General features: G+C 41.6%; 1 protein-coding gene across 2 annotated transcripts in view; it reads left to right on the top strand.

Moving 5' to 3' along the window:
* LOC120572670 (phosphofurin acidic cluster sorting protein 1) overlaps positions 1-20,160 on the top strand; it is a 70,374-nt gene that overhangs the window by 18,909 nt on the left and 31,305 nt on the right. The gene's annotated exons all lie outside the window — the stretch shown is intronic.

Below are 20,160 nucleotides of genomic sequence, written 5' to 3'. Positions count from 1 at the left end.
CTGTGACCCTGTTGTAAGAGCCTGCCATCCTCTGATGCAGGTTACATGCCTTCAAAATTGATATTAGATCTATTTAGGCGAAACACACTTGCACACACAATGTCAGGCTCAGGCCAACATCATTATTAATAGATTCAGTTTGCAAATGCCACACACACACACACACACACACACACACACACACACACACACACACACACACACACACACACACACACACACACACACACACACACACACACACACACAATAAAAAATGGAAAATGTCACAGAGGAGGAACAGAGAACTAATGGCTAATCTTCCTGAACAGTATTATATTTAATATAATATATTCAATATTCTGGTGAAAACCAACCCTCTTTTTCACTCAGCCTCAGAGGCCACACAACACTCAGTTCATTTAATTTTAGCCCCAAACTTACAAAGCAATTCTCCTGGAATGCCATACAAGCTTCCCAGTACCAAAACAAAAACAACAAGCAGACATGGACTAAAAGATTAGGAAAACGGGAGAACAGCATCTCGCAAAGCCATTAGCTGATGAAAACTAGTTTTAATGTCATTCTTTGCTGTCATTCTTTATTGAAACTCACCTTCTATGTCAAGGTGAGTTTTGGATCTGTAGTTTTAGATCTCATGCCTTGTTGTGCAGATCTGATTGGACAGGAGATCAGAGGAACAGGAAGCCAAAAGCACATGTTTAGAAAAGCAAAGTATTTTAAGCAGGAGATGATTATTTCTCTGAATTCTACTGCTTCTGAGTTTTCCCCCCCCCCCCCCCCCCAAAAAAAAAAAAAAAAAAAGAGGCTTTTTAGCAGTTAACGGTAATGATGAGTTCACAGTGCATCTACAGGAATTCAAGATTTTATATACTGGCTATATATATATATACTAAGTAATAATTTAAAAATTTAGATTATTAAGATTTTAAAAGAAGAATTTGGGGGCTTTTCCGCCTTTATTTTGAAAGGACAGCTAGGTGAGAAAGGGGGGAGAGAGAGGGGGAAGGCATGCAGGAAATTCTCACAGGGCGGATTCGAACCCTGGACCTCTGCGTCGAGGCATAAAACTCCAAGTATATGTGCGCCTGCTCTACCCACTGATCCAACCCAGCCACGATGTTTCTATATTTAAGCTGCGGAAAATAATTCTTGCAGGCATCATGAGACAGCATTTTGCATCATCATTTCAGCAAAAAAATATAATTTTAAAGGACCCAAACTAATGAGGCTCTTCGAGGCAGGATGCACCAGTGGACCCATTTAGAAGTAGTAAGGGAAAGTCTAGGCTACATTAATGCTTGTAAATGAACAATTAACCCCAATAAATCCCAGTTAACCCCATTTAACACCAAGATATGAAAGCTGGGATATGAAAATATGAACACCTGAGCACTGCATTCTTTTAGCTACATTGCAATGAGGACTTGCGGATTCACCTGCAGTGACAGCTGAGTAAATATGCTGTTTAAAATGTAAGGATTTTGTAAATTGGGCTTAGTTATGTACAAATACTTTGCCTGGTTGTTACTTACTGTGTGGAAGTAAAAGTAAATGCATATGAAATAAATACTTTTAATTTTCATACTTCAGAAAGAAGCCATAATTGTAAAATAAGTTATTCCTAGGAACCAACAGTTTAGATTAAAGATTTTTAAAATTCAGAGACTTGGTAGATGCTAAACAGAATGTATGAAGTAATTGTATTCCAGTTAAAGAGAAGAGTTTAAAGGACAGCTGGAGTGACATACTGATAAATGTTTATCAGTACCAACTTATTTCAGAATAGCACATCAACACTACGGTTGCAACCTAGACACATAGTGTGTTGTTGCATTGTATGTATTATATATGTATCAATATTAACCAAAATGACTGTGAAGATAAGTTATGGAATATTGGTATACATTTAAATATGATGCATCTGCAATATCAACATGAGCCGAACAGGCAGGCAGATTATGGCTCCCTAAACTGTCTGCAGGGATGCAGCATGGATCAATACGCACTATATTAAAAGCTACTGGATTAGTAGTGCTGCCCTTCCTCCTTTCTCTTATCCCTCTCCCTCTGTTTCTCTACCTCCCTCTATCTCTCTGTTTGGAGCTAATAGAAAAGCATGCATGCCTATTGATTAGCCAAACCATGATTAGCTTCCTCTGTGTACACGTTTGTTTGCTTCCCCTCCAGTATTACGGCATGAGCAGACGGTGCTATCAGTTTTCTAATGTGTGTCAGCAGGGTTGGATATGCTGTGCTCTGTTCAGACAAACATTGAGAGTGTGTGTGTGTGTGTGTGTGTGTGTGTGTGTGTGTGTGTGTGTGTGTGTGTGTGTGGTGTGTGTGTGTGTGTGTGTGTGTGTGTGTGTGTGTGTGTGTGTGTGTGTGTGTGTGTGTGTGTGTGTGTGTGTGTGTGTGTGTGTGAGATCCCCTGGCTTGATCCTGGAGTGCCAGTGCCATTCAACTGGGTGACTCTTTTTCTGTATGCTGATCCGGCTGCATTCTGCTTCATGATTAATCATGAAGTTTATGGAGCTGATGAGATAACATTTCGCTGGAATTGTACCTCGTACTTTCATGTGACAAATGTGATTGATTGATTGATTGATTACACCACAGTGGGGTTTCAGTATGTTCAGAAGCTGCACAATCATCAGACTAAAATAGAAGGAGTCTCTGTCTGTCTGCCCTGCGATTGTCCCAACAACCGTCCGATTGACTTCACGCTTGGTGGGTGTATTGCTGAGGACCCAAGATAGTGCAGTGTCGAGTGCAAGCTCTTGAGATCTACGGGACATTGTATTAGTAGTGCGTTATGTACACACTGTGTACTGCATTGAATTTGAGAGGGGACCCCTATTAACTGTTACACTGCCAAACGGCATGCTGGGTACAGCTCGCTCACCGTTCCTCGCTACAGTACATTTCTAGAACATGATGAAAAGACTGACCGGAGATGTTGCATTGTAGCAAAGTCAAACATTTTAGGCATCAGCAATGCCATCATGCAACTTTCAGATTCTATATAATAGCCTAGTCCCAAAAAGCTGTCTTTTATCAAATGACGTGTATACTCTAGCATTGCTATGGGGACGCAACTATGTCATGGCAGGTGTATTGCTCAGGACCCAAGGAAGCTCGGTGTCGATTGGGAAGTTGTTTGGACAAGCGATTTGTAAGATAAATAAAAAATACTGGAGGCCAAGCAATCGGCCGGGCACTAGATTGGTGCACACTCAAATTTGAAAGACTTTACAAACTTTTATAATGTAATAATACCCTAGACATAATTTAATTTACAACAATATACATTAACATTTCTGTAAGTTAATACCTTGCTAGGGTTGATGTGGTGAGATGATTTTCATTTGATTGGACTAAAACCATAGCCAGAAAAGCTTTGTATCTCTGACCTAGAATAAAATACAGACCTTACAACATTTTAAATCCTCTTACAAAAACTTGCCTAGTCAGCAAAAACTGTTAAAAAAAAAAAGAGGGGGGGTTAGGGTTAAATTTAGGAGCTTTGGTGTGCTGTAAGGCAGACAATTTATTTTAGAGTGTTTGATTCTCAAGCTGCAGATTTTGGTTGATATATCTCTTATATAGATAAATAAAAATCCAAAGTACTGAAGCACAGGTGCAGCTGTGGCTCTTTTGGCAACCAAATGATTCATCAAATGAAACCACCGCATCTCCTGCTCCATGAGTCAGACGATTAGTAATGTGATTCCTCCCATTCGCTGCAGATAGTTTCTTCTGTGGATGTAACTTTTTCAATTTTAGTCCTTTTTAAAAGACATACCATAAAAAATCTTTTGAGAATGAAGCACTCAACCTCTGTAGGCCTAACACATGGCTTAATCTTAACAGTGAACTCATGAAGGACAGTTAAAAAAAGAAAGAAAAATAATCAATGCAGCAAAAGCAGAGATATCGTCTTTTTTTTTTTTTTTATTCCATTGCATTCTAACTCCTTTTTTAACCTTGACACCGTCACCTACGTTACCAAAATGCAACTCGACTGCCGACAGCAAGGTCAGAGGTTTGGGTGTGTTAGGCCAGTAGCAGCGAATGTAGCTTCAAGCTGCTTAGCCTCAAGCAAGGATGAGGAGCAGGCTACAGAGGTCTGGTATGCTCACTTCTTTCTAACGCCCCACCTCCAGATTTCTTTCATTTTTAGGCTCTTAGTCACTCTTAGTCTTTAGCCCCAACTGTCACTGACCTCACTTGAGGACATTTATCAGCGCAGCTCCCTCTGGAGCCACAAAAGGCTTTAATACAAATATTTTTCGCAAATGCAGTAGTACTTTACAAGACCTGTAGCCATACTTTGATGTATAACATCGGTGGACTTTCCCTTTAAAAGAAACATAAATGCTGCTTACCTTTCTGTTTTTTGTGAAGACATGTGGGCATCCTGTAGATATAAAATGCTCTCTCTCAACCACACACACACACACACACACTTCTTCATGCAGAACCACAGTGTGTCTTGTTTTTTCAAATAGTGTTTGCCAGACTGTTCTGCTATATTGCCTATTCATTCTCATGTTACTGAAGCATTAGTCTGCTGCACCACTGCGAGCAAGGAAGCTTCAGCCTCACTGGAGTCTGACTGCTGATGTGACCAGCATGCTAATCATGTATAAGACCAGCTTCGGGGGTGGTATAGCCTACACACACACACACACACACACACACACACACACACACACACACACACACACACACACACACACACACACACACACACACACACACACACACACACACACACACACGCACCTACAGTACACATACACACTGTTCTTGCTCTCAATTTTGCTCCAACCCTATCTCCAGATTTAACAAAATTTCTCTTCTCAATGATTGATGACTTGGCCACCCGACGCCATGCCTCATCCCTCCCCTCTCCACTCGGTAAGCCCCGCCCTGTCCAGCAGCTTATTGGCTGCCACAGAGCTGTCAGATGGTCATGGATGAGAAGCAGAGCAGACTGCAGAGCTTTATGACTCATTCTGCTCTGCAGGCAGGTTGTGCTCCTGTAGAGGGGTTGAGCTCTTTGGTGATCCCGCGTAGCCTTATCCCCGTCTCGTCGTTTAGTGGGAAAAATTGAGATAATGGGACCTTGAAAATGCTGTTCAGCTAATGAATTACACAAAGAGCCTCCATGATGGTTTCAACATGTATAAGTATCTTCCCAGCCTCTGCAGTACAATGCTAAGGCTTTATTGTTTCATGTTGACCCATTAATTGTTTCGAGTTATGTCATCAAGCAAAAATGCCAAAACAGTTGCCATTCATTTGCTGCTTTTTATTGTAAACGAATATCTTTGACTGTTGATGAAACAAAAGAACCAATTTGAAGAGGCCACTTTGGGCTCTGGGAAATTGTTCTGCTTCATTTTTCACTATTTAATGATGTTTAATGGACATACAAAATTATTGATGAATCTATGAGATAATTAGAAGATTGACCAAAAATAAATAATCATTCGCTGCAGCCCTTTTCTCTTTTTTTTTTTTACCGAGCATTTTTGTTTCCCGCATCTTTTGCTTCAGTCAACACTTGAGTAAAATCAGTGCTGACAGTGAGTCTGATTGACCACAGCAGAACATTACTGAATCCTTAATTCTGCTCCTCCAAACCCCGGCTGTAGCCTTTAATGTCGGCAGACTTTAGTACGTCTGAGGCGTTTAATGAATAAAAAGTAAAATGATATCATCCATTTTAGATTAATATAAAACAGCTTCTTCCTTTATGACATAGATTTGGCTCATATTTCATGTAGTTGTGGACCCACAGTTACTCGACATTTTCTCATATGTTGCCTAGCAGAACAATTTAAAGCTAAATGTTTTCTACATGGTCAACAAATTGCAAATATATTAGTATATCAACCACATACTCCGTGGTTTCTCCAAGTCACATTGTTTGTGGCACTGTACACTTCACCAATTTTTGTGCTCAAGCTGCGCTGTCACTCACACGATCTTGTAGTAATGCACATTGAGAGCTTTGAGATCTGTTTTCAGATGAATTATTCTATTTGCATCTTAATATAAAAGCAAGAGGAGAAAAAAAAAAAATGATTCAGCGCTGCTCTGCCAAACTGTTGATATTTTTACAGGCTGTCTCCACTCAGCCGAGAGCTATTTTAAGACTGTTGTTAGTGCGGAGCCAAATGCTTGTTACTTTTGCTGCCTGTGAGGGTCCACACTGCGAAACATTGTTGACTCTCTCTCTCTCCCTTTCTTTTATTCATTCTCTGTCTCGTTCTGTCTTTACACAGTGTTTCCCTGCTTCTGCGTGCTCTGGATTTCATGCACAAGTACATTTGTACGAGCATATTTGTGTGTGTGTGTGTGTGTGTGTGTGTGTGTGTGTGTGTGTGTGTGTGTGTGTGTGTGTGTGTGTGTGTGTGTGTGTGTGTGTGTGTGTGTGTGTGTGTGTGTGTGTGTGTGTGTTTTGTGCATATGTACATTAGTGTGTCAGAGGTTAGTCTCTGCAGTTAAGCTTATTGAGGACCTTGGGATAAAAAAAACCCATATGAGGTTTTAAGCCTCCCACCAGTTCACACCTCTTCACTTGAAAAAAGAAAAAAAGCGCACACACACAAAGATCAAAGTCTAACGTTTGTGTGTCACCTCACCAGTATTGGATAATGTGTGTGTGTGTGTGTGTGTGTGTGTGTGTGTGTGTGTGTGTGTGTGTGTGGCGTGCCACTAACGCTTGCCCATAAATCTACCAGGATCAAAGTGACTCTGGAAAGGTGGCAAATAAGATGATGATGAAGGGTTTGAGTTTACTTCAAGTGCTAAAACACACACTGATCACATTCTGCTGTTTGTGTTATCCCCATGTTTGTGTGTGTGTGATTAACTGGTAGCTACACCTATAGCATGTGTTATTAACTGATGAGTGAGTGTTTCCTGTTTGTGTACATTTGCCTGTGTGTGCATTACCTTAAGGTTTCCATCAAAGCAATTTTGGCAAATACCAGATGTTATCGGGTGATGACTCAGAAATGATGTTGGGAGACTTCAAAGATGACGAACAGTCAGATGAATTCAAATCAAATGCAGCTTTATTCAAACAGTGAACAAACTCTCATGACAACGAGACAACCGTGAGCATACAGAAGTGTCTGCCCAAGGGTGACCAACCTATACTTCAAAATGGATCCCTTTTAAACTCTTTTTTTATTTATTTTTTTGTGCTCACACATATAGGTATCTATTTCAGTGGAACAGTTTACTCTTAACCTGTACCTTTTATGGCAGATGCTCCTAATATATTCCCACATTCCAATCTATTCCGGTGGGTGAAGGTTGTCCCAAGACTAACCTTCTTGTGTAGTACCTTACATACAAGATATGAAATACATTTGAAACATGTAGGCTGAAATATCCAATCTATCACCAGAGTTTACTGGCAGCTGATTGGTTAAGACACATGGCATTTAATGTCTCCAGTTGGATTCTGGCAGGGTCCCTTGATGCACGTCGTCCCTCTTCTCATTTCCCATATTTTCTGCCTTTACTGTGAATAAAAACTTACATTGAATGCTTTCAAATCACCTGTCAGAGAGCTGTCAGTCACATTGTCAGTCCTTCAGTTTAACTGTCAAATATGCTTCTGCATCATTGTCCTCAGAACAACACATGAAGGTTTAGACTGTCAACACAGCATGAGTGGTAGCTCTGCTGTTCGCCGACTGAGCCATTGTTTTTCTAGCTTTAGTCTACAAAGTTTCACACGGACTCGTCTCGATGTACTTCAGGTAATCCATCGTACGTTACGCAGCATGTCCTTATTTGTTTTGAATTGTTTCGTGGTGTTGCAGTTAAACGGGCACTTCTTTGGAAAGTCCTCCTTGAAGGTGCATTTAGGTACTTGTGGGAAGTGTAGGAAAAGTGGACTCTGGCATGCTTGTAATTCAGGTTGGTACAGCAGTAAATGTGGCCTTTGTAGCATTGGCACAATTGATGCACGGGTATTATTGCACAATCTTTCACTGTATTGTTTGAGATTTTTGAAACCCCAACAATAACAATAACATTTGTTCAGCTGCCAGGGCTGCATGGCATGATTATATCTTTAGATGGAATCTTTTCATGATGATATGATCACATTGGGTTATCATTTTATCGTTTTAAAATTCAAGTTTTCCATTTTCAATTTCTTTTCAAAATAAGTTTGGCCCAGCTGTGTCCCGGGAACAGACTAATCCATGTAATGGAATGATAATTCGGAGGAGAGGAGCAGGGGAAGCTAATAAAGAAGGAGAGCAAGGCTCTTACTCTTTGTGGCGGCGCTGCCATTGATCACAATTACTGAGGGGAGGAGCGGACGCCAGGTTATTTCAGAGAAGAGAGCAGGTGGTGAGACGAGTTGAGTTACCGTTAACGCTAGAAAGCGACGACGGCAGGAGTGGGCCTTAAGTAACACGCATGACAAGAGGAGAAAGGGAAATAAGACCAGAGCCGAGTAGGAGGAGAGGAAGACCGGTGATGTGGGATAACAGGAAGGACGATAGTGTTGGGTCAGGTGAGAGGGAGTGAGGACAAGAGGAAAGTGAAGATTATTGAGGTTGAATAGCTGAGGCAAGAAAATAAATGATAAGGCACGGTGTGACTGTCAGTGGGAGGGGGTGTTTCCCCTCTGTGCCGTACACTTAGCATGTTGTTATGCTTGTGTGACACGGCAAGGTCACACCTGACCGGACTGTTGTCAAGGGAACCATAGGCACCTTCCTCCTTAAAGCCACAGGCATTCACACCCCCCATCACGCTCACACATTTTCAGTGGTGCTTTTCAATACCCTCGCTTCTCACACTCGCGTCTCTATTAATGAACGTCCGTTACATTCAAACCATTACCAAATGAGTTGCTACAAAGCTAATTAGGCCTATCAGCTCCACACAACTCTCTCTGGATTTCTCAGTGTTTACAAAATGGTGTCGTCCGGCGACATTCGCGCGAGGCAGCTCGAGTGGTGCGTTTTAAGTCACCGCTGAGACAACAGCGAAATTCAGCTTTAGAGACGAAGAGGACATAGAAATTACAAGATGATTACCTCTTCTGAAGAGTCCATCATGTTTTTAAACGCTACTAGCGACTGCGTGGAGGGGGGATGAGCGATTACCAAAAGGCCTGCGTCATGTGGACGCACCGACAGCGTTGTCATTACTTGGAATTCCTAATGGGGAGACAGAAACTACGCACCCTAGCTTTAACATTTGTCATCCATATTTATTTCCATTAATAGGAAAGCATGGCCGTCTTTGTATTGTTGGCGAGCCACTCGTCGTTTTACACTCCTGCTGTGGTTTAAATTACTCTGGTGCTGAAATGATTAGTCAATTCATGGATTAGTTGCTTTGCAGGAAATTATTTGACATTTTGATAATCTCTTAATCAGTCAAGTCATTCATCAAGCATAAATCCCTAAATGCTTCGGTCTTCTAAAATGTTTTCTGTCACAGTTTTCACACTTTTTTTTTTACATCTAAAGAGATGATTCAAGTTTGTTAGTGTGCAGCCATTATCACACTAATACTACTTCTTGACACGTCTGAATTCAAGAATGCAAACCTTTCCACATTGCTTGTCATTGTAAATTGAATCTTTTCTCGGACAAAAAAAATGCAATTTAAAGAGTCACCTTGGGCTCTGGGAAATTGTGAGCAGCAATTTCCACTATTTTAGACATTTTATGGACCAAAGAACATTCAGTAAATTGAACAAAAAAAATCCCATAATTGACAGATAAATCAGTTAAATGAGCCCTAAATAAGTCAAGGCTATTTTTTGCATCTTGCTTCAACTTGCTTTACCTTCTGGTAGTTTGTGTGTGTGCACGACTCCATTTGTTGTATTTGACAGATGCGCTGTATTTCTTCAGAGACTGGCCTTTCCAGAATGTCAGAGGTCAATCTACCCACAGATATCATTGAACCGTTCTCTCTACCTCCGTCTGCCCCACTCCTTTCATCCACCCATGTCTTCTTCTCTTCAACTAATACATAAGCAAATAGCAGCGACTGCTGGGAAAATCATCCAGAGGGGCATTCAAGATTTATTTAGTGGTGGTGAGTCAGACAGCAAGGTCTTCTCCAGTTTGTCCTGTAGAAGCATGAAGACTTTATGACAATTTGATGTACTCAGTAACTCACTGAGGACACACACAAACACACTGTTCCTCTCCCACACACATACACACACACACCCCGCAGATGGAGGTCTTTCCGGTCTTTTATTATGCAATAACACAGGACAGGGGCATAAATAAAGGACACGCATGTGGACTTGACAACCAAGGATGCATTAGATTGATTAATCAGGAAATTTATAAAATGTGAAAAATGCCCCTAAATGTCCTTTGAGCTCTACGTGACTTCTTTGACTTGTTTTGGTCGAACCAAAAACCCCAAAATATAGGAAATTAAATTATATAAAAGATAGGCACACCACACGAAACAGAGACGTGGGGGGGGGGGGTAATTTTTTAAATTGTAAGAGGTCCCCTGGTAATATTTGTCCCGTCCGATTAAGGCTTTTTAATGATTAGAATATACAAAAGTAGAGCTTAATTAGAGTGTGCTGTCAAGAAAATATTGTTTGTTGCATTGATTTAAAAAAAAAAGGATATCTCTAAAATATAACCTTCCCAGAGCCCAGATTCACCTTTAAACATCAACTATTTGCAATCTTTACTTGCTCGATGTCTTTAATATTAAATGTCTTTAATATATAAATGACTCTTCACTATCATAATCGTTGTAGCTTATTTAGTCTCCCAATCAACGTATCGACGAAAGCGAAAAGATGCTGAGTAGAAATAGGACAGACAGATTTATTGTAGAAATATATTTACATCACATCCTCATCATGTACTCGAAAAACATGAATGCTGAATTTTTGGGCTTCAAACAGATGGGACGATGACAAGGGAAACCAGGCTTTAAAAACTCCCTTCACAAACATACATGTTGACAGCAGTTTGAAGCACAAAAACAAGAACATTCCCATCTAGCCAAGGGGTTTGGCTGAGACCTGTCGATAAAGCAAACGCCTCCAACCAAGTACAGTACACTCTTAAACTCCTCTTCACTGGAACTAGAGTTGGTAAAACAAGAAGAAGTGAAACTAGCGTGTTGCATGGAAAAATGTGTTTCCGTGTTTTTCAAGAGAAGTAGTGTGTTTTCCTAGTAGGAGGGTTTATTTAGCATTTTGGAGCCAGCAGCCATTAGAGGAACTGCAACCTGAGGCACTTCCACATAACGCCTTTAAAACGTTCACTTGTGGTGGCTGCGGCTTCGTCCAGACATTATCGATAGCACAGTTAAAACCGGGAGGGGAAATCTGCGTGCGTCTCTGTGCTGTATTGATCATCATTATCATGTCAGGCGCACTGTAACTAGAAAGCTGCTCCTCAGATCTCCCATTCTCCAGGCGACGTGTTTTACAAAACAGTTGCAGAAGCACATTAGCCGACAAGGACACACAGGGCATCGGCTTTCACGTGTGGGAAGGAGCAGACCTCGCTCAAAGAGCATTTGCTAATACTTTTTTTACAGTTTGTTTAATAAAGACGTCAGGCTTTTTGACATTCAGTGGATGTGCAAACATAAAATCTTTCTCAAGTACCAGTATAAAAACCAGAATCGGCCCTCAAGAGATTTAGATCCTATTGGGAATTAATCCAAATCCTGGTTTAGCTAGACTCCCTAAAAGACACATTGAGTTGTTTGTTTTTTCCATTATGCATGACCGCCTATAATCATATCCCAGCTGTTGCGGTGTAGAAGCAGGTTTGTAATTATTTGTGCAACAAAGCGCAATACAAGTTTTATTTATATGGCACATTTCAGCAACATTTCAACACTATTCAAAGTGCTTTCCATAAAAAATAATAAAGTGCAATTAAATAAGATTCAAAACATTTGTTTAAGAGAGTAGAAAATGAAAACAAGCTAAAAAATAGAAGAAGACGATGCTGTGCTCCCATTTTTCCAATCCTTTCTGTACAATCAAAGGCATTGTTTCCTGTGCTGCTCCTTGCCATCGTACCCTGGTGTGTTTTTCTTTAAAATCCTCCTTTCGCTCTGGTCTGTTCCTTTGTTCAGATTGATAATAATGTGTAGTGACTGTTGAGGTGTAGTGACTGGACCGGAGAAGAAGCGGTTGTGGCAGGCAGACTGTTTTGACCTTTACAATGTGACTTCCATCGTCAGCTGGGGTTACAAGTGCTGTAGTCTATATCCACCACGTTCCACAATCCCGGATTGCTCCGTCGCTGCCGGAAATTCCGCTTGATGACACTCTTTTCGGCCGGATGTCCGTTACCTTCCGCTTCCTTTTGTGTTTGCATTCTAAACTCCGGTGGATTTATGAGGACTGTGGTTAACTGCTCCTCAGATCTCTGCAGGGTAAATCCAGACAGCTAGCTAGACTAATCTGTCCAATCTGAGTTTTCTGTTGCACGACTAAAACTACTTTTGAATGTACACACGTTCCACTCAAACAAGTTCCTTCCCGAGGGTATTTTGCTTGACGATTGTGATTGGTTTAATGAAATGCCAATAAACCAGAGCACGTATTTCTCCCATCCTGGGATGCTGTGTGGACTAGCCAGACCCTACTCCACAGCGCTGTGGAGGAAGAATGCGAGACTACAAGTGCTGTAACCATGTAGAACAGCGTTACAGCACGCACGGAGATGAGAAGGGTATGTATCGACTTGTCTAACTCTGGGGTTTACGGTGAATAAGCTAAATTCCCAATAAGTCGGCGTGTTCCTTTAAGAGTGCAGGGGTCATCGCCCGGGTGCCGTTTACATTTTCCTGTGAGAGACAAATGTCCGAAAATTAATAAAAACAGCAGCTGAGGACCATTGTCTGTTAATCCCATTTGATTTTTACTAATGCTTTAATGGAAGGCTTGTGTTTCTGCCGAGTACAGTGGTGGTGATGCAGAAGTCCCACTGGCACTTGCATCCATTTACTGAGCAACAGTTAAGTACAGCCTCAGCATGGCTATTTACTGTAAGTTTATCTCGAGGAGAATTTTGAATTTGTTGTGTCATGCAAGTAATCCAGTGAGCAGTTGATTAAGAACCGAGTTTTGTGCTACAGTTCTGCTGCTGAGATTTTTAACCTTCATCCTGATTCTGTGTAGATTTGAGGCGTTGAACAGCGAGCACCATCAATATGACTGAGATCTTATTTTAGTTTTGATTCATCATAGTCGAGGTTCGAGGAGTTTTAGGACTCTCCAGAAGCTATAACCTGCAGCTATGATGTCCGGCGATGAAGGCCCCAGCAGTGTCATAAACATTTACTGTCTCATCAGCTCTGTGATTGATCACTAGCCTGGGAAAACCCTGACGGACTTCCGGCAAATTTGAGATTTGCTCTGCAAGTCGGTCTGGCGAAGAGCCCATTCAAGCCCATTTCCAATTTTTCCAAATCGAGGCACCAATCACAACCATTGAGGCGGGCTTTACACGATGGCGATAGCGCAGCGACGGCAAGCAGCTTTTTGTTTACATTCAACATTACGGCCACCGAAGCGCAGCAACCCGTTGATGCCGCTGTCACTGCTACGTCACCCGGATCGTTGGTCTGATTGGTTGAAGGACTATCCAGAGGCATTTGAGCGCCGTCCGTTGGTGACGCCCCTTTGGAAATGAGCTGTGAATTAACCTTCCCCAGACCCACTCTCAGTTACAGCTGAGAAAGGTCTGATGTCAACCAGGCTAATTGATCACACTCTGGGAGGGAAATGCTACCGAGCAGGTACAGACCCCCATGTAATGTAGCCTTTAAGAACCAGGAAATACAACACTTGTATTACGACATCCAAAATTTAAGATGATATCTAGCCGCATATATCGATATAATATCGATATACTGCCCAGCCCTACAATCTGTCTTCCAGTCTGACTGTCTCACCCCTTCTTCCTTGTCCATTTTCTACCCTTGCCTCCCTAATGGCTTGCGTCAGGTCCTTCAGTCCTATCCCAAATCGACCCCTGGCTCCCAGCCTCCTCTCCACCTTGATTCACTCCACTCAGATCCACCAGGTGTAATCAGAAGCTGCACTTAGCTGCCCCTTTTCTATCAGAGGGAAAAATTGATTTGGATTTATTCGTAGGTTTAACCTCTCCTGGCCACTTTGATCTTGTGCGGAAAGCCTTGGGACCGAGGAGGAAGGCTCTCGGTGTTTGTCGCTGAGTGTTACAGTGGTTGCATCAGCAGTCCATTTTTGAGCGCTTAAAAAAAAGAAGATGAAAGGCAGTAAAGTGGGGTGAATTTGGAGGAAGGCCTAGGTAAGATGAGAGGGAGTTGAGGGTGGAGAGGTGCTATTTTTCTGTCCACTCTGTCTGCCTTTCATCTTTATAGTTGAAATAGTAGTTTGAGTGTGTTTATGTTTGTCTATCAGCACTTCCTTCGTTCCCACTTGTCCTGCCTGGACTATTGATCTATGTAGAGCCTGGCCAATTGTTTTCATTATTGATGATGTTTGCTTTTTTTTTTTCTTATTCTTTTCAGTCACCCAAATCACGTGGAATGGATTATTATGTGAATGCAGGCTATAGAGTTGTTGGCTAACGTTATCTAGGCGTTGACCTCTACACACCACACCCAGTACAGCGGGGATTGGGTGGTGATTGTAACTTACCCCTGCGGAACTTACTGGTGGGTGCTGTGGTGGAGGTGGGGCTTTTAAGGTGCTATATAAACAGCAGCAGTAGTTGCAGGATAGCTTTCAGATGCAGCAACAGTGATAGTCAAGCACCGTACCTGGGGTGACAGAGCTTTCACCATTGCAGCCCCCTCCCTCTGGAACTCCCTACCCATACACATCTGTGACTGTACTGACCTGGACGTGATATTTTTTCCCCACTATGGCCACGCCAAGACCCTTCAATAGCATTCACACACTACTATTGGCCAGGCATCCATGCTTACATGTACAGGTCCTATCCCCTGACCAATCCCCTAACCCTAACCCTTAACCACTCGAGGTCAAATGCCTAACCCCAACCAATCGAGCTGCTTTGTAGGGCGGGTCTTGGCGTGGCCATGTTGCGTCCTGGACACATTCAAAACACTAATCAAAACGCACCTCTTCAGATTAGCTTTCCACATACAATAGTCTTACATTTCTCACCTGGTTTTATTGTTTTTAATTGCTTTTAATATGCTTGTTTTATATGTTGGTTTTATTGCTTATCTGTTTTTAATTTGCTATATGTGCTGGTTTTACTGTAAAGTGTCTGAGTACCATGAAAAGCGCTATATAAATAAAATGTATTATAGTGGCAAAAGAGTGAGCAGGGCACCGACTGCTTAGCAAAGGTTGCATTGGATAGAATAGCAGCATACCAGCTCATAGCCATTGCTTCATGAACTAGTGCTTTTAAGTCTATTAAATCATGGCATATTGCAAAAGGTGATGCCTTTTTATATTGCTTGTTTTATTCACCCCAAATCCTAAATATATAAAAATTTAAAATGCTACAAAACAGGAAATCAGCAAATCTTCATTTGAGAAGTTGGAACCAGCAAATGTTGGCATTTTTATTTAATAAATTTTCTTAAATAAGTTAGGTGGTTATCATAATTTTTGGCAACAGCGCTACATATGTACAGTGCCTTGCGAAAGTATTCGGCCCCCTTGAACGTTTCGACCTTTTGCCACATTTCAGGCCTCAAACATAAAGATATAAAACTGTAATTTTTTGTGAAGAATCAATAACAAGTGGGTCCCAATTATGAAGTGGAACGAAATTCATTGGCTATTTCAAACTTTTTTAACAAATAAAAAACTGAAAAAGTAGGCGTGCAAAATTATTCAGCCCCTTTACTTTCAGTGCAGCAAACTCTCTCCAGAAGTTCAGTGAGGATCTCTGAATGATCCAATGTTGACCTAAATGACTAATGATGATAAATAGAATCCAGCTGTGTGTAATCAAGTCTCCGTATAAATGCACCTGCTCTGTGATAGTCTCAGAGGTCCGTGTAAAGCGCAGAGAGCATCATGAAGAACAAGGAACACACCAGGCAGGTCCGAGATACTGTTGTGGAGAAGTTTAAAGCCGGATTTGGATACAAAAAGATTTCCCAAGCTTTAAACATCCCAAGGAGCACTGTGCAAGCGATAATATTGAAATGGAAGGAGTATCAGACCACTACAAATCTACGAAGACCCGGCCGTCCCTCTAAACTTTCAGCTCATACAATGAGAAGACTGATCAGAGATGCAGCCAAGAGGCCCATGATCACTCTGGATGAACTGCAGAGATCTACAGCTGAGGTGGGAGACTCTGTCCATAGGACAACAGGGGCGGCTGTGGCTCAGTGGTAGAGCGGTTGCCTGCCAATCGGAAGGTTGGTGGTTCGATCCTTGGCCCTGCAGTCCCATGTCGAAGTGTCCCTGGGCAAGACACTGAACCCCGAGTTGCCCCCGATGCTGCGCATCGGAGTGTAAATGTGTGTGAATGATTATCTGATGAGCAGGTGGCACCTTGTACGGCAGCCTCGGCCACAGAGTATGAATGTGTGTGAATGGTGAATGGTTCCTGTACCATGTAAAAGCGCTTTGAGTAGTCGTTCAGACTAGAAAAGCGCTATATAAGAACAGTCCATTACATTTACAACAATCAGTCGTATACTGCACAAATCTGGCCTTTATGGAAGAGTGGCAAGAAGAAAGCCATTTCTTAAAGATATCCATAAAAAGTGTCGTTTAAAGTTTGCCAAAAGCCACCTGGGAGACACACCAAACATGTGGAAGAAGGTGCTGTGGTCAGATGAAACCAAAATCGAACTTTTTGGCAACAATGCAAAACGTTATGTTTGGCGTAAAAGCAACATAGCTCATCACCCTGAACACACTATCCCCACTGTCAAACATGGTGGTGGCAGCATCATGGTTCCCAAGGCACTGTATAGAATGTGGACCAGGGAATAGGAGTCGGGATCTCTTTGGGGGTTATTATTTAAAAAACATTTCCCTCCCTATTTTTTTTTATTATTAGAATTGTACTCATTTCTGGGTTTGTTGTTGTTGCTGATGCATATGTTATTAGATTTCTTCTGCTGCTGTTTTCTTTCAACTCCTTACATGGGCCTCCACAGTTAAATGTCTTATTGTATGTTATCATACATTTATGCATTTTTCCTCTCTTCTCCTCCTTTGAATGAAATAGTCCTGTCCTAAAGAAAAAGACACTTTAATTTTTTTAAATATTTGCGTTGTTAGACAGTTCAACACATTGTGTCAGCCTCTTTCATCCTGAGATCTCTATTCTCTCTGTTGATATGTCCCTCAATTTCCATGTCTCCTGCTCCCTCCTTCTCTCCTCATTGTCTGACTTCTTGCTTGTTTCTTCCTCTCTGTATTCATCACTGTCTCCACATCTCCTTTTTTGCTGTTGTCATTTTCCTCTACCTCCCCTTCCTGTCTCTTTCTTCTCTGTCTGGTACTTTGTCAGCCTGTCTGTCTTTCAGAGATGGCAAAAGTACTCACTTCCCGTACTTAAGTAGAAGTACAGATACTTGTGTTAAAAAATACTCTGGTAAAAGTAGAAGTACTGATTTAACTTCTTTACTTAAGTAAAAGTAACAAAGTACAGGCTTTGAAATGTACTTAAAGTATAAAAGTAAAAGTAGCCTTGCAATGACAACCACTTTTTATGCAAAGCTACCTGGACCACACACGTTACTAGAGTGCAAGATGAGAAACTTCAGTGGACATAAAAACAGGCTCTTTATATGCCATTGTCTACATTTTAAATGGATGTCTGCCAAACATCACATATATGATTATTGTGACAGAGACTGGGACTCCAGCTTAATAAGATTCTGACTGAGTAGCAAGATATGAATTCAATTGTGATTCTGTGAGAATTCACAGATCCAGTTTCTCTTTTTTAATCGTCCCCTTAACATTTAAAGGAATCTACATGTATGTGTGTGTGCTCAAATATAGAAAGAAAAATAAAGGATACAATATGAATTACTAAACATAGATTAATTAAGAAGTTCCCCATACTTTTAGAGTTACACAGCACATTGGCCAGGAGTCATACTTGACGCCTCCTAGCCTATCTCAAACATCTCTCTCAGATAAGGCCAGGGATGATTGGGAATGTCTTGCTGCTTGTCTGCCTAATCTCTGGGATCTCTGTTTTCTTCATTTTCAATCATGTCGCCGTCCATACTACTATGTGCTAACGTTACCGCCAGTATATTCCCATCCAATTAGATTGAATTCGGTATTGATCACGTGAAAAATAATAACGGTAACTCCAGTGAAATTATTTGAAACTTGCTAGTGAGGACTAGATTAGGACCGTATTTAAAGCTGATGCTGGTTTCAAACTTCGCGCCCCATAGGTGTGTCTGTAAAACACAGACAGAGACAACTTCTCTCTTTTGATGCTTTACAAGCAACGTGAAACCTAGCTAACAGGTGAAGAACACAAACAACTAAATCACTAGCTAACCTACTTTAACTGTGCAGGAACTATAGACCAATACAACAACAGGCTTAAATGAACTGACAACATAAGTTATACGACTTACAGTTCTCAAGGACGCACACACACCATCTCAACTGATTATCCTTCGGACAGCAGTCTCTTTCTTCTTTCCACTTTTTTCTGTGTGGCGAGCCGCTCCCGCCAGTGTCAGGCGTCGGTCCGCTTATTCTCCCGACATTACGACCTCTTGTACAAAACTAAAGTAACGAGCCAATTTTTAAAATGTAAGGAGTAGAAATTACCGATATTCGTGTTAAAATGTAAGGAGTAAAAGTAAAAAGTCGCCACAAAAAAAATAGTAAAGTAAAGTAGAAATATCCGAAAAATCTACTTAAGTACAGTAACGAAGTATTTGTACTTCGTTACTTCCCATCTCTGCTGTCTTTTCCCTTGTCCTGCATGTCACTCTTTCACATGATATTCCATCTGTATCTCTGCATTTTTTCTTTGTTTTCTTACTGTCTTTCTGAACTTGCCCAGGCAGGCCCTGCAGGTCTATTTAAGTGGTTTTTAAGTGTCTAAAGCCCTGGAGATGAAATATTCAACAGACTGACCCCCGGCTGCACAGCTGCTGTTTGGGTGTGGTGTGTGGTTCTTTTCTCTGATTCCATTTCAGTTCTTTAAGTGCTTCTGGTCTTGTATGTGTCTCTGTGATTTTTTTGAACAGTACCTTGTTTGCCTAGTGTGCATTTTGTGTGTGTTGAGCGTTAGGAAAATTGTACTTACACAGCTCTCTCCAGCATCCTTTTGTATGTGTGGGCTGGCATTGGAAAAGGACACCTTTACAAAAATAGCAAACCATTTCCAGTCCCATTGGGGCATAGTTGAATCTTTTTTTAACGGCTTCTAATCAGAAAAAAACACAAAGATGTGCTAAAGGCCTCTTCAAGTGTCACTTTTCATTTTATCTTTGCTTTATTTGATGGTCTAGTGGAGAGTCAGAAAGGGGATGACACATGCTGCTGCTTTACTTTTTCATGATTTGCATTGTGTTCATGCACTGTGACAACTTGGAAGATATCACCAGTTTCCATCAGCTGTTCTAGTGCAGTGGAACCGCCCCTTCAAGACTGATGAGATATTCTGTCCCGGTGTGTGAGAGTGGAAGGAGAGCACTTCCTGGTAGTTGGATTGAGTGGAACGTGACGGAGGGAAAGCAGTACACAGGGTCGGCGGAGCTACAGCTCAGTTGCGCGGCAGTTAAAGTTAAGGTCGTCTTAACCCTTAAAACGTTTTTGCTTAAATCGCCACTGACAGCTCCTCACTGATCGGCCTCTCGCAATAATATGCAGTAACTGTAACTTCACAGCAAAACACCACGGGTCCTATCTTGCACCCGGCGCAGCGCAAAGCCCGACGCAAGTGTCTTTGCTAGTTTAAGACCGACGCAGTTGTCAGTTTCCAGTCCAGCGCCCAGGTTGTTTAAATGGCAAATGCACCTGCGCCCATCCTTGCGCCCATGGGCATGCTGGTCTTACAGGGAGGTGTGTTCAGGTGCATTCTTGGCGTATTGCTATCTTGAGGCAGCGGAAAGTGATCACGCCATTGACCAACAAAAACCTGGTCTAAAGTCAATAACACAGCATGTCATTGCTTTTTA

Source organism: Perca fluviatilis, chromosome 14 (assembly GCF_010015445.1).
Source record: "Perca fluviatilis chromosome 14, GENO_Pfluv_1.0, whole genome shotgun sequence".
Classification (NCBI taxonomy): Eukaryota; Metazoa; Chordata; class Actinopteri; order Perciformes; family Percidae; genus Perca; species Perca fluviatilis.
The sequence above is the reverse complement of the archived record's forward strand: the minus strand, read 5'-3'. Positions and strand labels throughout refer to the sequence as shown.